Consider the following 11,256-nt stretch of genomic DNA (forward strand, 5'->3'; position numbering starts at 1 on the left):
TCGGACTTAAACGGGCAGTTGGATATCCCTCTCACAATCTAGGACTGCTGGCTCCCAACTGCTCGCCTACCTGCCTGCCTGATTGCCCCTAACCACTTCTGCCTGCCAGCCTAATCACCCCCTAACCACTCCCCTGCCAGCCTGATCAATGCCTAACTGCCGCTCCCCTACTGGCCCAATTGCCCCCAACTGCCCTCCCCTGCAGGCCTAGTTCCCCCAACTGCCCAACCCTGCAGGCCTGGTTCCCCCCAAACTGCCCTTCCCTGCCAGCCTGATTGCCCCTAACTGCTCGTTCCTGCAGGCCTGGTCACCCATAACTGCCCTCCCCTGCCGGTCTGGCTCCCCCACAACTGCCCTCCCCTGCAGGCCTGAGTCCCTCCAAACTGCCCTCCCCTGCAGGCCTGGTACCTCCTAACTGCCCTCCCCTGCAATCCTGTTTCCCCCCTAACTGCCCTTTCCTGATGGCATGGTATCTGCCAACTGCCCTCCTCTGCTGGCCTGGTTCCCCCTTACTGCCCTCCCCTGCTGACCTGATTGACCACAACTGCCCTCTCTTGCAGGCCTGGTTCCCTCCAACTGCCCTCCCCTGCTGTCCTGGTCTTCCCCAACTGCGCTTCTTTGCCGGCCCAGTCATCCCCTGACTGCCCTCCCCTGCTGGCCTGATCACCCACAACTGCATCATTTACTTGCCTCTTCTTCAGTTTCTTTCATCGGTGTCTTTTAGTTTTCAGTATAGAGGTCTTTCGCTCCTTGGTTAAATGAGTATTGTTCCTACCCTGTTTCCCCGAAAATAAGACAGTGTCTTATATTAATTTTTTCTCCCAAAGTTGTGCTAGGTCTTATTTTCAGGGGATGTCTTATCTTTCCATGTGCTAGGTCTTATTTTTGGAGGATGTCTTATTTTTGGGGAAACACGGTAGGTATTCTTTTTTGATGCATCTATAAATGGGATTCTTTTCTGATTTCTCATAGTTTGTTATTAATATAAAGAAAAACAGATTTTTATATATTAAGCTTGTGTTCTGCAACTTTATTTATTATAACAGGTTTTTTGCTTGTTTGTTTTGTGTGTGTGTGTGTGTGTGTGTGTGTGTGTGTGTGTGAGTGTGTGATCTTTAGGGTTTTCTGCAGAGTATCATGTCATCTGCAAATAGTGACAGTTTTACCTTTTTATGATTGGGATGCCTTTTCTGTTTTTCTTGCCTAATTGCTGTGGTTATACTTATAATAGTTCGTTGAATAAAAGTGGGGAGAGTGGGCATCCTTGTCTTGTTTCTGATCTGAGAACAAAGGTCTTTGGCTTTTCACCACTGAGTGGGCCCACGGCACACCACTGTTCAGCCTTCCCACTTTTGATTCTCTAGACATTTTATGTTCTCTGTTAGAGTACACATCTGAGTTCAGAATACAGAAAGCTACCATAGCATTTCTATCTTTCTAGGTGGTAATTTTAGTTATGTAAATTAAAAATATAGGCTCACTGTTCCTGGATTGCCACAAATTAGCACAATAACCAAACTTTTAGTGAGTGGTTTTGCTTGCTTTCACTTCTAGGTTGACCAGCTGCTCATTACTCATTCTTTGTTTGGGCTGTCTTTTGCTTGTCTTTTCACACACTTTCTTTAGACCAGTGCCAATGGTTTACCTGTCATTTTCCTTGGCTCCTGTTTTGTTTAACCTGAGTTACGTGGCATTCTGCTCAAGCTCCAAATCAAAATGCCACCACAGTCGAATAACCATGAAGGAAGTGTTCCATGGGCCACCACCAAATAACCCTAAACCTGGAGCACTCTTCCTGATGCTTCTAAGTGCATTCAAATTGCTTTCTTTTTCTAGGTCACATATGTTCTTCCCTTCAGGATCGTTATGTTTTCTGACGTTTAAGGAATTATTTAACATCAAATATGCACAGACTATACCCAACTTAACAAAATACTAATCAAGGTTTGAATTACTTTCAGAAGTTGAAAACCTTTGCCAACTAAGGAAACAATTGGACCATCCCAAAGTGTTTGAATTCTCTTGTGGAGATGCACTGTGCCCTGGGTGCAAGGTCTGGGCACCAATATCCAGGGTGATTCTTGTTCTGATAAGAAGGGATGAAGTGAGTGTCCATTTATAGTGGCTTTTCCTATAGGTACTTCAAGCTCTGCCCTGGGGGAGGTGCACTTGTGGCCTGTCCTGTGGATTCAAGTAGCACTTTACCTGACCATCAAAGCTGATTTCAGCCTGCAAGACGAACCTGCCCCATTTATCATAATGTTGTCATTGCACCTCTATAATTTAACAAATCTATCTACCTCCTGATCTTACTCTAATTCTAAATTCTTCCTGGGCCCTCCTGTATATCTCCCTCGGCTTTGCTTGATAATGGTATGGTCACTTTCAACTTTATCCTAATGATAAATGTAAGTTCTACCAGTGACCTGGTGCACAAAATTCGTGTACATTAAAAGGGGATTAATTAGAGGAAATAATTTAATATTGCTATTTGCCCATTCTCTATAATTGAAGTGTCAGAGATGAAAGAAAATTAGTAAAATGTATATGAAAACCTTCCTCCTGTCAGAGTCTGAGGCACACCACGGACCCAGAGTCAAGTCCCCGCCCACCCACATGCACCTCAAAATCACGTGAGACCTGGCTGGCCCCAACACACCCCCCCCCCATTGGGCCAGTCCCACCCTTGTCAAGCCCTGCCAAGCAGGGGGCATAGCCTCAGGTCTCCTGGCCCAGTGCCAGGATGCGGGGCGTGGCCTGAGGTCCCCCAGCCCAGACTGGGGTGGAGGGCGTGCCTTTAGGGCCTCCATCAAGCCTTGCCAAGTGGGGAACATGGCCTGTGGTCCTCTGTCAAGCCTGCCCAGGTGGGGGACGCAGCCTCAGGTCCCCTGTCAAGCCCCGCTGGGTGGGAGCCCGGCCTGAGTTCCCCCGACCCAGCACTGGGGATATACCTTGAGGTCCCCTGTCAAGCCTTGCTTGATGGGAGGCATGGCCAGAGGTCCCCTATCAAGCCCAGCCAGGCAGGGGGCGCGGCCTGAGGTCCTCTGTGAGCGGGGAAGGGTGTAGCCTCAAGTCCCTGCTGATTGCTGGTTAAGGCTCCTTATGGGAACTTGGCCTCAGCTGTGGGTGCAGCCATCTTTGTGACAGAATGATCGTCAATTAGCACATTTCCTCTTTATTAGATAGGATAATTGAAGCATATATGGAGGTATGTGTCACAGGCTCTGAGAGTATAAAGTGGCTATTTCTGAAAAAGTTAGGAAAACCCCATAGAAAATGGATTTGTAAAGCTGTTTTGAGATTAACCAGGTAAAATGTGTGAATGTGCAGATGAGTGTGAGTGTGTGTGTGGCAGTCAGTGTGTTGGGAGAGGGAGAGGAGTGAGGAATTAAACTTTTATCTAGGACGTAATGCAGAGTGGTTTAGCTGTTAAGCCCTAAACAGACTTGGGTTCAAATGTGAGTGTCACCACTTCTTAGCTGTGAGATTTGGACAAAATCACCTAACCTCTCCTACTCATTTAAACGATCGGAGCAGGGACTTAGAGAAGGTAAACTGCCCCATTAGAAGTAGCTGAGCTACTTGTTTGACCTGGGTCTATCTGGCTACAAAACTCATGCCTTGTTCCAGGGATTGCAGGAGAAAGCCATGATCAGATTTACACTGGGGAAGGCTGTGGAGTGAAGGAGAGATGAAGGCATATTTGAAGAAACCTTTCCAGTGAAGGAAAGACCTGAGACAATGAGAGCAGGAGCATGATGGAAGGTTGAGGAGTGTCAAGTAAAGGCACACTCAGATTTAGTAAGGAGAGACTAAAAAAAGATTGTTTTAAGAGAGGGAGAGGACTCATAATCAAAGAGACTGGTACAAAGTCTGAGCTCAGTTGTGTTGAAGCAGAGCGGGGAGGTCCCCGGCCTGGAATGAGCTGGTGGAAGTGCTGGAGGATGCTGACAGAGCTGGGGTGCAGAGAGGCTATGGGCCATTTATGTTCACTAATTGGCTTGATGCAAAGGAAAGTGAGCTGCTCTTGTCTGTATGACAGGAGGTACAATAGTTCTGCGCATTGGAGCAGGTGCTCTGTCCACTGGATGTAGGCTCCTGCCTCCCACAGAAATGGAGATGGGTGCTGCCTCCCTGATAATTACATTTCAAAGGAATGGCTCTCAGGTCCTAGAAACAGACATTCTGGCTTGTAAAATTGGCAAGAGACTTTAAAAAGACCTATATACATCTCTAAAAAGCAGAGAATTTCAAGTTTTCGAAAGAAAATGGAAGCAGCCTGTCTAAAGTGTCATCATGCTGATGGACCAGTATGACCAGAGGGTCAGGGCATACAGAGATTTAAACCTTCAAGTGCGGTGGGGAAGGCCGGCATAATCATGGTGCCTGGTCCAAATTCAGAGCACAGGTGAGGGATTAGCCTCAAACACCTGGGACAGTGCGGGTTGGTAGTTACAGTAATATGATATTAACATGACATTACTATTATCGATTAATTTGTATTAATTAGTATTACTATATATTTGTTAATAGAAAACTTATTTGCTATTTATTAAAAGTGCAGCTTCAGTTTTGTCTCTCAACTTTTCATTAAAATCTCTACACTAGAATGTAAACCATATGAAAGGAAGACTTTTTATTTGTTGTGTTCTCTGCTATATATCAAAATTTAAAAGTGTTAGACACCTACTTGGCACTCGATAAATATTTGTTGGATGGATGGATGGATTGATGGATAGGATGGGGAGATTCCTTACTCTTATATGAAACCTCCCTCTGACCCCAAATTATTATGGTCTTGTTCAGGTAATGATGGTTTCAATTTCGTAATAAAATCTCAAATTATAATAAGCTCTGTTTGGTCACTAGGATATACAGTCTTCTGTATTAATTACAATCCTGGCTCATAACCTAAATCTCTTCTCTGCACTCCAGTGGGGGTCCAGGCAAAGTGAGTGACTGGCCATCTTCACTTGTCTTCCTCCCATTTACCAACAGAGGTCATCCCATCCCTGGAACTGGGCCTAGTGTGCTGAGGGTTTGGGGAAAGAGCACAGTCTTCAGGGAGAGCAAAATGTCTGGGCCTTCTTTAATATATATATATATATATATATATATATATATATATATATATATATATATATATATAAAATATATATATATTTTTTACATTTTTAAATTGTTATCTGTGTACATATTTTAACATTGCCCCCTCTCCCATACATACTCTCCCTCCCCAGGGTTTTGTGTCCATTGGTTGTACTTATATGCATGTATACAAGTCCTTCGGTTGATCTATTATCTCCCCCAGATCTCCCTACCCTACCTGCTGTAATTTGACAGTCTGCTTGTTGCTTTACTGTCTCTATATCTATCTTTTGGTTCATCAGTTTATAATGTTCTTTATTATCCATAAATGAGTGAGGTCATGTGGTGTTTCTCTTTCATTGACTGGCTTATTTCACTCAGCATGATGTTCTCCAATTCCATCCAGTCTGCTGCAAATGATGAGAATTCCTTCTTTTTTATGGCAGCATAGTATTCCATTGTGTAGATGTACCATAGTTTTTGGATCCAATCATCTGCTGACGGGCACCTAGGCTGTTTCCAAATTCTGGCTATTGTAGATTGTGCTGCTATGAACATAGGGGTGCATATATCCTTTCTGATTGGTGTTTCTAGTTTCTTGGGGTATATTTCTAGGAGTAGGATTACTGGGTCAAATGGGAGTTCCATTTTCAGTTTTTTGAGGAAACTCCACGCTGTTCTCCACAGTGGTTGCACCAGTCTGCATTCCCACCAGCAGTGCACGAGGGTTCCTTTTTCTCCGCAACCTCGCCAACACTTGTCGTTTGTTGATTTGTTGATGTTGGCCATTCTGACAGGTGTGAGAAGGTACAGCATTGTTGTTTTGATTTGCATCTCTCTAATATATTTTATTGATTTTTTTACAGAGAGGAAGAGAGAGGGATAGAAAGTTAGAAACATCAATGAAAGAGAAACATCAATCAACTGCCCCCTGTACACTCCCTACTGGGGATGTGACCGCAACCAAGGTACATGCCCTTGACCGGAATCGGACCTTTCAGTCCGCAGGCTGACGCTCTATCCACTGAGCCAAACCAGTTTCGGCTGTCTGGGCCTCCTTGACAACAGATGTTTAAAGCTGGATCTTGTGGAGTGCTTTCATGAAAGTGATGATTGTTTGGGATGGGAACTGAAGCTGTAAAAGTAGATGTTGCAGAGGATAAAGTGTCAAATTAATAAAACATCACCCATTAACACCTCAGTATAACTGAAAGTGGATGCACCTCACTGATAAGGACCTGCAGGGCTGAAAGGAATAAACAACTTATGGTGATGATGATGATGATGATGGGCCTCCTTGGTGTGTGTGTGTAAAGTGTGTGTGTGTGTAAAGGGGTTGGAAAGAAGCAGCACTAAGAAATTGGAATTAAGGATTTGTAAGAGAATTTAGAGGTTATTCAGTTCAATATCCACATTTCATCATTGAAGAACCTAAATAAAAACGAGAGACATTACAGCTCTATAGGATCTGGTGGACAAACAGTTCTGGGGCCAGGCAGTCCATAATAGTACAGTGGCAAATAAAAGTATAGAGGGAAATCTGTGCCTCAGTGGAAAACGATGCATTGTCTGGAGTGGATACCCATATAAAAGCACATTCTTCTGTGCTGTGGTCCTAATTCTATGGGGGCTATTTTACTACCCATAATGCAGAATACTTTTTGTTCATAGACATGTAAGTTCTGTCCATGAAGGTTCAGTTGAACTTTGTCCCCATGTTTTGTCTCCAATGACACCTTTATTTCAGTGTTCCTGATCTTTGGATTCTCTCTTGAACTGGTAGTAACACCTCACCACTTACTTCATTAATGAATTAAATGCGATCTTTAAAACGTGTTCATTTAATATCCATACTAGAGACCCAATGCATGAAAATCATGCATTTGAGGTGGGGTCCCTCAGCCCTGCCTGTGCCCTCTCACAGTGTGGGAGCCCTGTGATCAGTTGCCCCGCAGAGGGAGGCCCGGCCCATCTGCCTCAGCCAGGGCCTCCCTCTTTGGGGCGATCGATCGAAGAGTTCTGTGATTGACAGTCCCACAGAGGGAGGCTCTGCCCACCCGGCGGTGGCTCTATGATTGATTTCCCACCCACCTTGGCTGCCCTGGCACCAATTTGTGTCATAGTGTGGTCGTCCGGACAGTTGTTCTGCTGTTCGGTTGATTTACCCATTATGCTTTTATTATTATAGATTATTATAGATGAGAATTGTGATTGCTGCCTTTGTTTCAAAACTACCCGTAACAAAAGGGAGTAGAGGACTGGGGCAGCCCTCCTGCTCCCAGCAGACGATTATTTCCAGATGGGTATTTGGTCAGTGTTGCCTGATCCCCAGTTTTCCAAGAGAAGCTGAAAATCTAATTTTTATATGAGTGTGAAAACTTTAACTTTAAATATTGACAACCAAATTTTTTAAAAGCAAAAATCATCTGCAAGTTCCCAGGAAAACTTGGTGATCTGATCTAGCCCATTGGCCACCTTATCAGGTCAACAAAGCAGTGGAAAGACACCGAGATCCAAGGAGGACAAGTGGGCCCAGGGCCCTCTGTTTGGTTATCCTCACGGCAAACCTGTGAAGTAGATGCCACTCTGTTTCTCAGGATGGCCACAAAGAGGTCAGAAACTCGATGACAGCAGCAGGACCAGACCCATTTTTCTGTCCCTCACTGTTTCTCCTACAACCAGGGACAGTGGGAGGTGGGATGGGAAGGGAAAGGTTTACCTGTGTGGGGCCTTGTGAGATCCTCAGCTTCACAAAAAATGTCGTTTTGGAGATCATTTAACAGAGTGAGATGGGTGGATTTCCAAAGAAGCTCTCACAACCCCTACCTTTTTCAAATGATTTTTTTTCCCCAAGGACAACTGAAGAAATATTTCTAGATTCTTTAAGCCTGCTACTTAGATTCTTTCTCAAGGATAGTTCCAACATAATGATTATAAATCAAAATGGAAGTAAAATCATAGAAGAATTATTAGGAAATATAATAGGGTAGATCTTAAAAAGCCTCTGCACTTTTGAATTGCTTTAATATGTTTCATAACCAAAGTACATAAAGCATTCATTCATTCATTCATTTATTTTAAAAAAATTACGACCTCCTACCCAGTTTGCCTGTTACTGTACCAGAGCCTACTCAGTTTATCAAATATGTAAAACTACCTCAGTCCTTACTCATTTCACTCATGTGACAGGCAAGACCAAGTTGGGCTCACAGCAACTCAGAGAGAAAAATAGTATCTCCATTTTACAGATGAGGAGAAATAAGGTAGATTTACCCCAAATTGAATAGCAAGATGTCTGACTCTAAGTCCGGATCTCTAAACCTCATTTACATCAGTTTTGGAGTCTCATATTCAGACACTGAAATAAAAAATTTAAGGCAGAATATATTGACTGCTAATAATTAATAAAAACAAAACACCTTTCTACAACCCTGTTCAATTTCCTTCACTAAATATTACAAAATTTCCTACTCAATTCAATAACTCTCATGACATTTTAAAATATATTTTATTGATTTTTTACAGTGAGGAGGAGAGAGGGATAGAGAGCTAGAAACGTCGATGAGAGAGAAACATCAACCAGCTGCCTCTTGCACACCCCCTACCAGGGATGTGCCTGCAACCAATGTACATGCCCTTGTCCGGAATCGAACCTGGGACCTTTCAGTCCACAGACCGACGCTCTACCACTGAGCCAAACCGGTTTCGGCTCTCATGACATTTTAGACATTATGCTAGGTGCTGGTGATTGAAAGAAAAGAAATTAACACTCCCCTAAGGAAAACCTCCTGATTAGTCTTTTATTTTACATAAAAAAATATTTTTACCTAATTGAACTTTTTATCTTTCTACTCATTGCAAATGTCACCATTGTCACAGTTTCCCCCTTAATATAGAAATTTGAATTTTTATTCCCTTGCTTAAAAATTCTAAATTTTTCCCATAAAAGGATTCAACAAGTAATTCTGTAAAGAATATTTTTGTACATGTTGCCCACATTTCTGATCATTACCTCAGGAAATTGAATTACTGGGCTAAAGGGAGTGAACATTTTAAGGTTCTTGAGAACCACTGAGAAATTTGCCTTAAAAAAGGTTAGACAATTTACATAACCTAACAGTTCTTTATTCCTAATGCTGAATATATTCCTTGCTTTTGAAATCTTTTTATATTTGATAGGGAGTAAAGTACTGGTATATCTTACTATTCATTCTTGTGTGTTGTCTTGATCATTTTCCATATGTTTGTTGGTCATTTTCTTTTGTGAATACAATTTGTATAGTTTTCTTAGTGAGATAAACTTTTATTTTTGCCAACATGTACCAACATTTTATATAGTGAAGCTATTAACTATTAGTATACTACTATATGTTATATGTTGCAAATATTTTTTCCAGCTGATCACTGGACTTTTAATATATAAAATTTAAGTTTTATTTAGTCAAATTAATTACATGTTTTAATTTGTGGATTTTTCCATTGTTCCCTTTTTTAATATCAAATCAACATGTCACTATATTTTCTTAATTGCTAATGTTTAACTAAAACATCTGAATTTATGTCAGAACATAATACATAATGAAGCTATAGCTTTCTTTCCTTTTTCTGTTGTTTACTAAATAATCTCTTTCTTAGCTAATAATTTGTGATATCATCTTTGTCATTGGAAAGAGTGTAAGTGCATAGATTCTGAAGTTGCCAGTCTAGCTCAACCCAAACTCCAGTAATTGTGGAAATCTGAGGCAAATTACTTAACCCTTCTCGGCCTCAGTATGCGTGTCTATAAAATGGTTGTAATAATGTCAATTCAAATGATGATTGTGAGAATTCAATTAATGTATGTAGAACAGTTAGAATAGTACCTGACACATGATTAAATGCTATGTAGATGTTGGCTATTATATACCAAACTAGAGGCCTGGTGTATGAATTCATGCACCAGTGGGGTCCCTTGGCCTAGACTGCAGGATCAGGTCCAAGCTGGCTCTCAGACATCTCCCAAGGTGTCCTGGATTACGAGAGGGCACAGGTCAGGCCAAGGGACCCAACAGTGCATGATTGGGGCTGGAGAGGGATGCTGGAGGTTGGCCAGCTAGGGAGGGACTGCAGGAGGGACAGTGGGAGGGCTCCAGGGTATGTCCAGCCTGTCTTACTCAGTCCCAATCAGCCGGACCCCAGCAGCAAGCTAATCTACTGTCAAAGCATCTGCCCCCTGGTAGTCAGTGCATGTCATATCGAGCAGTTGAGCTGCCTCAGCATATCATTAGCATATTATGTTTTGATTGGTTGAACAGCTGACTGGTCAACCAGACACTTAGCATATTAGGCTTTTATTATATAGGATTCTGTCTTGTTAAGAGCTGTCATGTTTGGGAGCTCTACTATTTCATTGATATATCATATTTTGTACCAAATTGGATTCTATCTTAATTATTGTAGCTTAGCACTTTTTAAAAATGTATTTTCAAAATCCAATGAGGCACACCTGAAATCCACCTTTGTACTTGAAGGATGAAGGCCTTGTATAAAATGAGAAGCAACAAAATTGAGTTTCACAAGGAAAAAACAAACAAACAAACAAAAAAAACAGCTCTTTTGAATCCATAGCCAAGGGGTAGAATGCTCCTCGGGCAATCTCAAACACATGTGGGAGTTTTAGCTACTGAAATTCAAGATGGGGCTGCAGGGAGGTGAGAGCAGGCCTAATCTTCATTCCTCATTTTGAAGGCTTGGAAACAGCTTTCCCTGGGGCAGGGGTGTGAAGGCAGCTCAACAGACCTGACTGGGCGACCAGAGGGTCCTTACAAGAGACCATTGAGAACTTGGGTACTTCACTGCTTACACTGTGGGGACATTGAAGGGAAAAGGTGGTAACAGCCTAATTCACCAGCGACCAGCTACATCACTGCTTGCCAAACAGACTGCACCCAGATTCTGCTGAGGGGACCAAAAACATTTAATTTTTGATGTTGTGTGTGTGTGTGATTGTCATTGTGACACTAGAGACAAATAGAAATAACTGTGTGAAGAGTGGCCTGTGTATGTTTTCAACCAAGAAACTTCTTGGGCTGGGTTAGTTTTAATTTAGGAATTCAGAGAGGGCACCAATTCCCTTGGGCAAAGAATGGCCAGGTGGCTCAGTTGGTTGGAGCATCGTCCCACTGAGCA

This window comes from Pipistrellus hanaki, assembly GCF_964339955.1.
Source record: "Pipistrellus hanaki genome assembly, chromosome: 3".
Classification (NCBI taxonomy): Eukaryota; Metazoa; Chordata; class Mammalia; order Chiroptera; family Vespertilionidae; genus Pipistrellus; species Pipistrellus hanaki.